The sequence below is a fragment of the Oncorhynchus clarkii genome, chromosome 10, assembly GCF_045791955.1.
Source record: "Oncorhynchus clarkii lewisi isolate Uvic-CL-2024 chromosome 10, UVic_Ocla_1.0, whole genome shotgun sequence".
Lineage (NCBI taxonomy): Eukaryota > Metazoa > Chordata > Actinopteri > Salmoniformes > Salmonidae > Oncorhynchus > Oncorhynchus clarkii.
In genome coordinates, this window is record NC_092156.1 from 76,400,616 (window position 1) to 76,410,615 (window position 10,000).

Genomic DNA, 10,000 nt, shown 5'->3' on the forward strand with positions numbered 1-10,000 from the left:
AGAGAGAGAGAGGGAGAGGGGGAGAGGGGGAGGGACAGACCCTCAAATTTAACCGCTAACAAGCTGGCTGTACAGACTCTGGCATCCATCACATCTTGTGGCCTAATCTCTCTGAGGGGAGGGACAGTTGGATTGGAAAACACACACACACACAAAAACACACACCTTTAGACTGACATCTGACCTCGGATATCATTTGACATTGTTAGGGTGATGTTGGGGTGGCAGGTAGCCTAGTGGTTAGAGCGTTGGGCCAGTAACCGGTTGTTAGATCAAAGGTTGATGGATCGAATCCCCGAGCTGATAAGGTAAAAATCTGTCGTTCTGCCCCTGAACAAGGTAGTTAACCCACTAGTTAACCCACGTTCCTAGGCCGTCATTGAAAATAACATTTTTTTTTACAGGGCATTCAGACAGTTGATATACAGGGCATTCAGACAGTAGATATACAGGGCATTCAGACAGTAGATATACAGGGCATTCAGACTGTAGATATACAGGACATTCAGACAGTAGATATACAGGACATTCAGACAGTAGATATACAGGGCATTCAGACAGTAGATATACAGGGCATTCAGACAGTAGATATACAGGGCATTCAGACAGTAGATATACAGGGCATTCAGACAGTAGATATACAGGGCATTCAGACAGTAGATATACAGGGCATTCAGACAGTAGATATACAGGGCATTCAGACAGTAGATATACAGAGCATTCAGACAGTAGATATACAGGGCATTCAGACAGTAGATATACAGGGCATTCAGACAGTAGATATACAGGGCATTCAGACAGTAGATATACAGGGCATTCAGACAGTAGATATACAGGGCATTCAGACAGTAGATATACAGGGCATTCAGACAGTAGATATACAGGGCATTCAGACAGTAGATATACAGGGCATTCAGACAGTAGATATACAGGGCATTCAGACAGTAGATATACAGGGCATTCAGACAGTAGATATACAGGGCATTCAGACAGTAGATATACAGGGCATTCAGACAGTAGATATACAGGGCATTCAGACAGTAGATATACAGGGCATTCAGACTGTAGATATACAGGGCATTCAGACAGTATTCAGACCCCTTTCCCACATTTTATTACAGCCTTACTCTAAAACAGATTTAATAACAACAGTTCCTCATCAATCTACACACTAAACCCCATAATGACCAAGCAGAAACAGGTTTTCAGAAATGTTTGCAAATTTATAAAATAAAAATAAAAAACATAAACGTTCAGACCCTTTACTCGGTACTTTGTTGAGGGGAAAAAACAAATGTAATCAATTTTAGAAAAAGGCTGTAATGTAACAAAACTGAGAGGAGAATGATGGCTTAATGGCTGGCAGACACACAGACACAGACACAGACACACACACACACACACACACACACACACACACACACACACACAGACACAGACACACACAGACACACACACACACACACACACACACACACACACACACACACATTAGAGAGCGTGCAGAGTAAAGGTCTAATCGGTGTTTGTAGATTGATAGTTGTGGTGGGAACAGCTGGGGCTTTCCTTCAGTTCTCAGTCCCAAATGACACCCTATTCCCTACACAATGCAGGGCCCTACTTTGGACCAGTAGAGCACTATATATAGGGAATAGAGTGGCCGTTGGGGAGGCAGATTAGTGCTGCTCTTACCGTCAGGGTCTTATAACAGGACTGCTGACTGACTGCCAACTCCATCAACACACACACTCTGAAGGCACTATCAGGTCATCACACACTAACGCGTGTGGTTTGGTATGTGTGTGTGTGTGTGTGTGTGTGTGTGTGTGTGCGTACCGTGTCTACACACACACACACACTCTGAAGGCACTATCAGGTCAACACACACTAACGCGTGTGGTTCGGTGTGTGTGTGTGTAGACACGGTACGCACACACACACACACACACACACACACACACACACAATTTTCATTCTGGGTCACACAGACACACACAATTTCCATTCTGGGTCACACACACACACACACACACCTGTATTATCCTGCCTACAGCTGTGTCCTATCTGTTAAAAGACAGTATAATATGTTGCCGTGGTGACACCAGTCACGTTCTAGAACCTCTCAGGGAGGGAAGTGATGAGCAGATATCAGGACTACATTCCCAATGGCATCCTCTCCCCTCATCGGGAACACTGCTATTCGGGAAGCAGCACAGGTATCACTGTTTTGGGCATCACATGCATTGGGCTGTAGTGTGAAATAAGGAGAGGAGAAGGGCTGGGGGTAACTTCCAGATGTTTCAACAATCCAAAAAGCTGGTGGCTGATCTCTTAAAAATGTAGTTTACACTGCCCTGCATGTCGCCTGAGAAATAGGAAATATTGAAATCATTTCAAACTGAAATATATAGGCTAATTCTGTCCACTTGCAATAGGCCTATACTCATTTTCGCGGGCTAGAGACATCGTGGGCTACAGCGTTAACAAGACCGGTGGGAAACGGTGAGAGAGATAGGCAAGGTGTAGTATTTAAAAACAATATTCCGATAGAGATTTAAACAGATTTAAATGGAATTTATTGGGCTACTGTAAAACGCACAAACAAATCCGTTATCCTATAAATGAGGGACAACCGGTACTGTTAAGGAGTTCCGCATATTCGGCTTTGTCAACACAAACAGCGCGTCGATAAATCATAACTCCCCGTGGCCATGTCTCGAGATCACATCCTTACCGTATCAACATCCTGCCAGCAGCGGTCTTTAAATCCTGGCTTCACTCGTATGAAACACCGTATTGTCCACCGTATGAAATACTGTATAGTCCACCGTATGAAATACTGTATAGTCCACCGTATGAAATACTGTATAGTCCACTGTATGAAATACTGTATAGTCCACCGCGGATGCCGCGTTTAAAGAAATAATCCAGGCAGGATTTTCTTCTACTCTGTTTTCTTCTCGGTTTTCCTCTCTCTCGCTTCAATAATTCCTACCCCTGTGTGACTGAGTTGTTAAGTAGGGGTTTCGAGAGTGCTGGGAGCGGGAGTTGGAGTCCCGCAGATTTAAAGCATCAGACCCCGTCTGTTGATATTCTCCCCGTATATAGAGCTTCAACGTGTTAGTTCTCCTCCCTCCTCATCAGTCTCCCGGTGGAAACGATCATTATTGTCTCTGTTTGGCGTGCGGAAGATGGAGATGGAAAGAGCGTGACGCGCGGCGCGACCTCCGCGGATGAGATCGAGTGCGAAATGGAATGAACTCCTCTCTACGCAGGGAGAATTCCCTTTCTCTTTAGCACCGGGACGCGAACCGGGACTGGGACGTGACGTCACTGTCGGATGGGAACAACTCTCTCTTAATAACTTAATAACTTAATCAGTCATGTCGTCAATCGTTTTGTTGTTGTTGTTGTTGTGGTTGGACATGATTACTGCGCTGCAGACAATGTTTTGGTACTTCGCTATTCCAGGTGTTTGTGCGCCTCTCTCCTTCTCTCTCCCTCCTTCCAACACAATTTAAGTTCAATTTAAGGGGCTTTATTGGTGAAATAGACAATAAATAGAAGTGAAAAAAACAATAAAAATAAACAGTAAACATTACACTCACAAAATTTCTAAAACAATAAAGACATTTCAAAAAGTCATATTATGTATATGTACAGTGTTGTAATGATGTGCAAATAGTTCAAGTACAAAAGGGAAAATAAACAAGCATAAATATGGGTTGTATTTACAATGTTGTTTGTTCTTCACTGGTTGACCTTTTCTTGTGACAACAGGTCACAAATCTTGCTGTTGTGATGGCACACTGTGGAAATTCACCCAGTAGATATGGGAGTTTATCAAAATTGGATTTGTGGGTCTGTATAATCTGAGGGAAATATGTGTCTCTAATATGGTCATACATTGGCCAGGAGGTTAGGAAGTGCAGCTCAGTTTCCACCTCATTTTGTGGGAAGTGTGCACATAGCCTGTCTTCTCTTGAGAGCCAGGTCTGCCTACGGCGGCCTTTCTCAATAGCAAGGCTATGCTCACTGAGTCTGTACATAGTCAAACCTTTCCTTTAAGTTTGGGTCAGTCACAGTGGTCAGGTATTCTGCTGTGTGATGTTTAGTGCTAGCATTCTAGTTTTCTCTGTTTTTTGGTTAATTCTTTTAGTTTTTCTCATGATTTGGTTGTGTCTAATTGTGTTGCTGTCCTGGGGCCCTGTGGGGTGTGTTTGTGTTTGTGAACAGAGCAAAAAAGACCAGCTTGCTTAGGGGACTCTTCTCCAGGATATTCTCTCTGTAGGTGATGGCTTTGTTGTGGAGGGTTTTAGGTTTCTCTCTCTCTTTTTCTCTCTCTCTCTCTTTTCTCTCTCTGTCGTCTCTCACTTGCTCTCTATCTCACTCTCTTTCTCTCTCTCTCTGTGTGTGTGTGTGTGTGTGTGTGTGTGTGTGTGTGTGTGTGTGTGTGTGTGTGTGCACATGCATGTGTCTGTATGTGTCTGTGTCTGTGTGTGTCTGTGTGTGTCTGTGTGTGTGTGTGTCTGTGTGTGTGTGTGTCTGTGTGTCTGTGTCTGTGTGTGTGTGTGTGTCTGTGTCTGTGTGTCTGTGTGTCTGTGTGTGTGTGTGTGTGTGTGTGTGTGTGAGTGAGTTGACCCAGAAGACAATCAGCCCAGTCTAGTCCCCATCAGCGATATGCAAATGGGGACTCACATAGTAAACTACATGCTTCTGTTGCACAAAACACCAACAGCACAGAAACAGTGTATACGGCAGGTCCTGCTGAGCAGCTGAACGAACAGAATCAGATGTTAGAGGCTTACAGCTGGGCCGGAACAAAAGCCTGCACTGTCCAGGAGGAGGGTTGGCCACCCCTGTAGAACAACACTATACTACAACATGTAGTCCAATACAGGAAGGAAGAATGGATATGAAAGAAAGAGGAAACGGGTCTTCTCTTGGCCCAGGCACATCAAAGAGTTGACATTTAATACATCCGGTTGCCTGACCTCTAGGCATCAGAGAGACTTATCAATGATGCTATTTGGTACCAAACCACTAGCAGACATTGTAGAATGACACACACTACACACACACACACACACACACACACACACACACACACACACACACACACACACACACACACACACACACACACACACACACACACACACACATACACACACACACACACACACACACACTTAGAGGCATCCAGGCCACAGGAGCTCCCCTCTGATGATTACAAATAATTGGTACTGTGGTTTTCAACAGCAGGGACCAATCACACTTGACTGACACTTCTCTATGAACGACCAGGGTGTGTTTGTCTGTGTGTATGCGTGTGTGTGTGTGTGTGTGTGTGTGTGGGGGGGGGGGGGGGTTCGTGTGTGTGGGTACGTGTGTGTATGTGTGTGTGTGTGTGAAGGTATACCAGGAAACTTGTAGACTAGAGAAAAGTTATCTTATACAGGGTCTGATCTCTCATTCTGCTGAGCATCTCTTCTACAGGATCTGATCTGATTTCTCATTCTGCTGAGCATCTCTTCTACAGGGTCTGATCTGATTTCTCATTCTGCTGAGCATCTCTTCTACAGGGTCTGATCTCTCATTCTGCTGAGCATCTCTTCTACAGGGTCTGAGCTCTCATTCTGCTGAGCATCTCTTCTACAGGATCTGATCTGATCTCTCATTCTGCTGAGCATCTCTTCTACAGGGTCTGATCTCTCATTCTGCTGAGCATCTCTTCTACAGGATCTGATCTGATCTCTCATTCTGCTGAGCATCTCTTCTACAGGATCTGATCTGATCTCTTTTTCTGCTGGGCATCTCTTCTACAGGGTCTGATCTGATCTCTCATTCTGCTGAGCATCTCTTCTACAGGATCTGATCTGATCTCTCATTCTGCTGAGCATCTCTTCTACAGGGTCTGATCTGGCCTCTCATTCTGCTAAGCATCTCTTCTACAGGATCTGATCTCTCATTCTGCTGAGCATCTCTTCTACAGGGTCTGATCTGATCTCTCATTCTGCTGAGCATCTCTTCTACAGGATCTGATCTGATCTCTCATTCTGCTGAGCATCCCTTCTACAGGATCTGATCTGATCTCTCATTCTGCTGGGCATCTCTTCTACAGGATCTGATCTGATCTCTCATTCTGCTGAGCATCTCTTCTACAGGGTCTGATCTTGCCTCTCATTCTGCTGAGCATCTCTTCTACAGGATCTGATCTCTCATTCTGCTGAGCATCTCTTCTACAGGATCTGATCTCTCATTCTGCTGAGCATCTCTTCTACAGGGTCTGATCTGATCTCTCATTCTGCTGAGCATCTCTTCTACAGGATCTGATCTGATCTCTCATACTGCTGATCTGATCTGATCTCTCATACTGCTGAGCATCTCTTCTACAGGATCTGATCTGATCTCTCATTCTGCTGAGCATCTCTTCTACAGGGTCTGATCTGGCCTCTCATTCTGCTGAGCATCTCTTCTACAGGATCTGATCTCTCATTCTGCTGAGCATCTCTTCTACAGGATCTGATCTCTCATTCTGCTGAGCATCTCTTCTACAGGGTCTGATCTGATCTCTCATTCTGCTGAGCATCTCTTCTACAGGATCTGATCTGATCTCTCATACTGCTGATCTGATCTGATCTCTCATACTGCTGAGCATCTCTTCTACAGGATCTGATCTGATCTCTCATTCTGCTGAGCATCTCTTCTACAGGGTCTGATCTGGCCTCTCATTCTGCTGAGCATCTCTTCTACAGGATCTGATCTCTCATTCTGCTGAGCATCTCTTCTACAGGATCTGATCTCTCATTCTGCTGAGCATCTCTTCTACAGGGTCTGATCTGATCTCTCATTCTGCTGAGCATCTCTTCTACAGGATCTTATCTGATCTCTCATACTGCTGATCTGATCTGATCTCTCATACTGCTGAGCATCTCTTCTACAGGGTCTGATCTCTCATTCTGCTGACCATCTCTTCTACAGGGTCTGATCTCTCATTCTGCTGAGCATCTCTTCTCCAGGATCTGATCTGGATCTGATCTCTCATTCTGCTGAGCATCTCTTCTCCAGGATCTGATCTGGATCTGATCTCTCATTCTGCTGAGCATCTCTTCTACAGGGTCTGATCTGATCTCTCATTCTGCTGAGCATCTCTTCTCCAGGATCTGATCTGGGTCTGATCTCTCATTCTGCTGAGCATCTCTTCTACAGGGTCTGATCTCTCATTCTGCTGAGCATCTCTTCTACAGGGTCTGATCTCTCATTCTGCTGAGCATCTCTTCTACAGGGTCTGATCTGGGTCTGATCTCTCATTCTGCTGAGCATCTCTTCTACAGGATCTGGATCTGATCTCTCATTCTGCTGAGCATCTCTTCTCCAGGATCTGATCTGGATCTGATCTCTCATTCTGCTGAGCATCTCTTCTCCAGGATCTGATCTGGATCTGATCTCTCATTCTGCTGAGCATCTCTTCTCCAGGATCTGATCTGGATCTGATCTCTCATTCTGCTGAGCATCTCTTCTCCAGGATCTGATCTGGATCTGATCTCTCATTCTGCTGAGCATCTCTTCTCCAGGATCTGATCTGGATCTGATCTCTCATTCTGCTGAGCATCTCTTCTCCAGGATCTGATCTGGATCTGATCTCTCATTCTGCTGAGCATCTCTTCTACAGGGTCTGATCTGGATCTGATCTCTCATTCTGCTGAGCATCTCTTCTCCAGGATCTGATCTGGGTCTGATCTCTCATTCTGCTGAGCATCTCTTCTACAGGATCTGGATCTGATCTCTCATTCTGCTGAGCATCTCTTCTCCAGGGTCTGATCTGGATCTGATCTCTCATTCTCCTGAGCATCTCTTCTCCAGGATCTGATCTGGATCTGATCTCTCACTCTGCTGAGCATCTCTTCTCCAGGATCTGATCTGGATCTGATCTCTCATTCTGCTGAGCATCTCCTACTAGACTGAGAGAGATTTGACTTCACGCTGTGAAATAGTTATATTTAAATAGTTCTATTTCACGCTTATTAGAACGTAAATGTTCCCATTACACACTAGTTATGGCAGTTTTGCGTCCAAAATGACACCCTATTCCCTGTTACAGTGCACTACTTTGGACCATAGGACCTGGTCTAAAAATAGTGCACTGAATAGGGAATAGGGTGCCATTTGGGACGGAGTCGTACTTTTTCTGCTACTGAATATTTCTTATTTTAGAGCGTCATCTTTTCAGTTAGCTCCTCTCCATACCCCGTGGTTGGAGGGAAAGAGAGAGTCAGGGGAAAATGGAGAGAGAGAGAGAGTCAGGGGAAAATGGAGAGAGAGTCAGAGGAAAATGGAGAGAGAGAGGTTGGAGAGAGAGAGAGAGTCAGGGGAAAATGAAGAGAGAGAGTCAGAGGAAAATGGAGAGAGAGAGAGGTTGGAGAGAGAGAGAGAGTCAGAGGGAAATGGAGAGAGAGTCAGAGGAAAATGGAGAGAGAGAGTGGTTGGAGAGAGAGAGTGGTTGGAGAGAGAGAGAGTCAGAGGAAAATGGAGAGAGAGTCAGAGGAAAATGAAGAGAGAGAGTGGTTGGAGAGAGAGAGTGGTTGGAGAGAGAGAGAGTCAGAGGAAAATGGAGAGAGAGTCAGAGGAAAATGAAGAGAGAGAGTCAGAGGAAAATGGAGAGAGAGTGGTTGGAGAGAGAGAGTGGTTGGAGAGAGAGAGAGTCAGAGGAAAATGGAGAGAGAGTCAGAGGAAAATGAAGAGAGAGAGTGGTTGGAGAGAGAGAGAGTCAGAGGAAAATGGAGAGAGAGAGAGAGTCAGAGGAAAATGGAGAGAGAGTGGTTGGAGAGAGAGAGTGGTTGGAGAGAGAGAGAGTCAGAGGAAAATGGAGAGAGAGTCAGAGGAAAATGAAGAGAGAGAGTGGTTGGAGAGAGAGAGAGTCAGAGGAAAATGGAGAGAGAGAGAGAGTCAGAGGAAAATGGAGAGAGAGAGAGGTTGGAGAGAGAGAGAGAGTCAGAGGGAAATGGAGAGAGAGTCAGAGGAAAATGGAGAGAGAGAGTGGTTGGAGAGAGAGAGTGGTTGGAGAGAGAGAGAGTCAGAGGAAAATGGAGAGAGAGTCAGAGGAAAATGAAGAGAGAGAGTCAGAGGAAAATGGAGAGAGAGTGGTTGGAGAGAGAGAGTGGTTGGAGAGAGAGAGAGTCAGAGGAAAATGGAGAGAGAGTCAGAGGAAAATGAAGAGAGAGAGTGGTTGGAGAGAGAGAGAGTCAGAGGAAAATGGAGAGAGAGAGAGAGTCAGAGGAAAATGGAGAGAGAGTGGTTGGAGAGAGAGAGTGGTTGGAGAGAGAGAGAGTCAGAGGAAAATGGAGAGAGAGTCAGAGGAAAATGAAGAGAGAGAGTGGTTGGAGAGAGAGAGAGTCAGAGGAAAATGGAGAGAGAGAGAGAGTCAGAGGAAAATGGAGAGAGAGTGGTTGGAGAGAGAGAGTGGTTGGAGAGAGAGAGAGTCAGAGGAAAATGAAGAGAGAGAGTCAGAGGAAAATGGAGAGAGAGTGGTTGGAGAGAGAGAGTGGTTGGAGAGAGAGAGAGTCAGAGGAAAATGGAGAGAGAGTCAGAGGAAAATGAAGAGAGAGAGTGGTTGGAGAGAGAGAGAGTCAGAGGAAAATGGAGAGAGAGAGAGAGTCAGAGGAAAATGGAGAGAGAGTGGTTGGAGAGAGAGAGTGGTTGGAGAGAGAGAGAGTCAGAGGAAAATGGAGAGAGAGTCAGAGGAAAATGAAGAGAGAGAGTGGTTGGAGAGAGAGAGAGTCAGAGGAAAATGGAGAGAGAGAGAGAGTCAGAGGAAAATGGAGAGAGAGTGGTTGGAGAGAGAGAGTGGTTGGAGAGAGAGAGAGTCAGAGGAAAATGGAGAGAGAGTCAGAGGAAAATGAAGAGAGAGAGTGGTTGGAGAGAGAGAGAGTCAGAGGAAAATGGAGAGAGAGAGAGAGTCAGAGGAAAATGGAGAGAGAGTGGTTGGAGAGAGAGAGTG

The 10,000-nt window shown here is 45.4% G+C and overlaps 1 protein-coding gene across 1 annotated transcript in view; it reads right to left on the reverse strand.

The window, feature by feature from the left end:
• Positions 1-2,809, reverse strand: part of LOC139419150 (receptor-type tyrosine-protein phosphatase delta-like) — a 228,172-nt gene extending 225,363 nt beyond the window's left edge. The window contains exon 1 of the mRNA XM_071169124.1: positions 2,735-2,809. The gene's annotated coding sequence lies outside the window, so the exon portion shown is untranslated. The remainder of the gene's footprint in view (positions 1-2,734) is intronic.
• Positions 2,810-10,000: the final 7,191 nt, after the last annotated feature.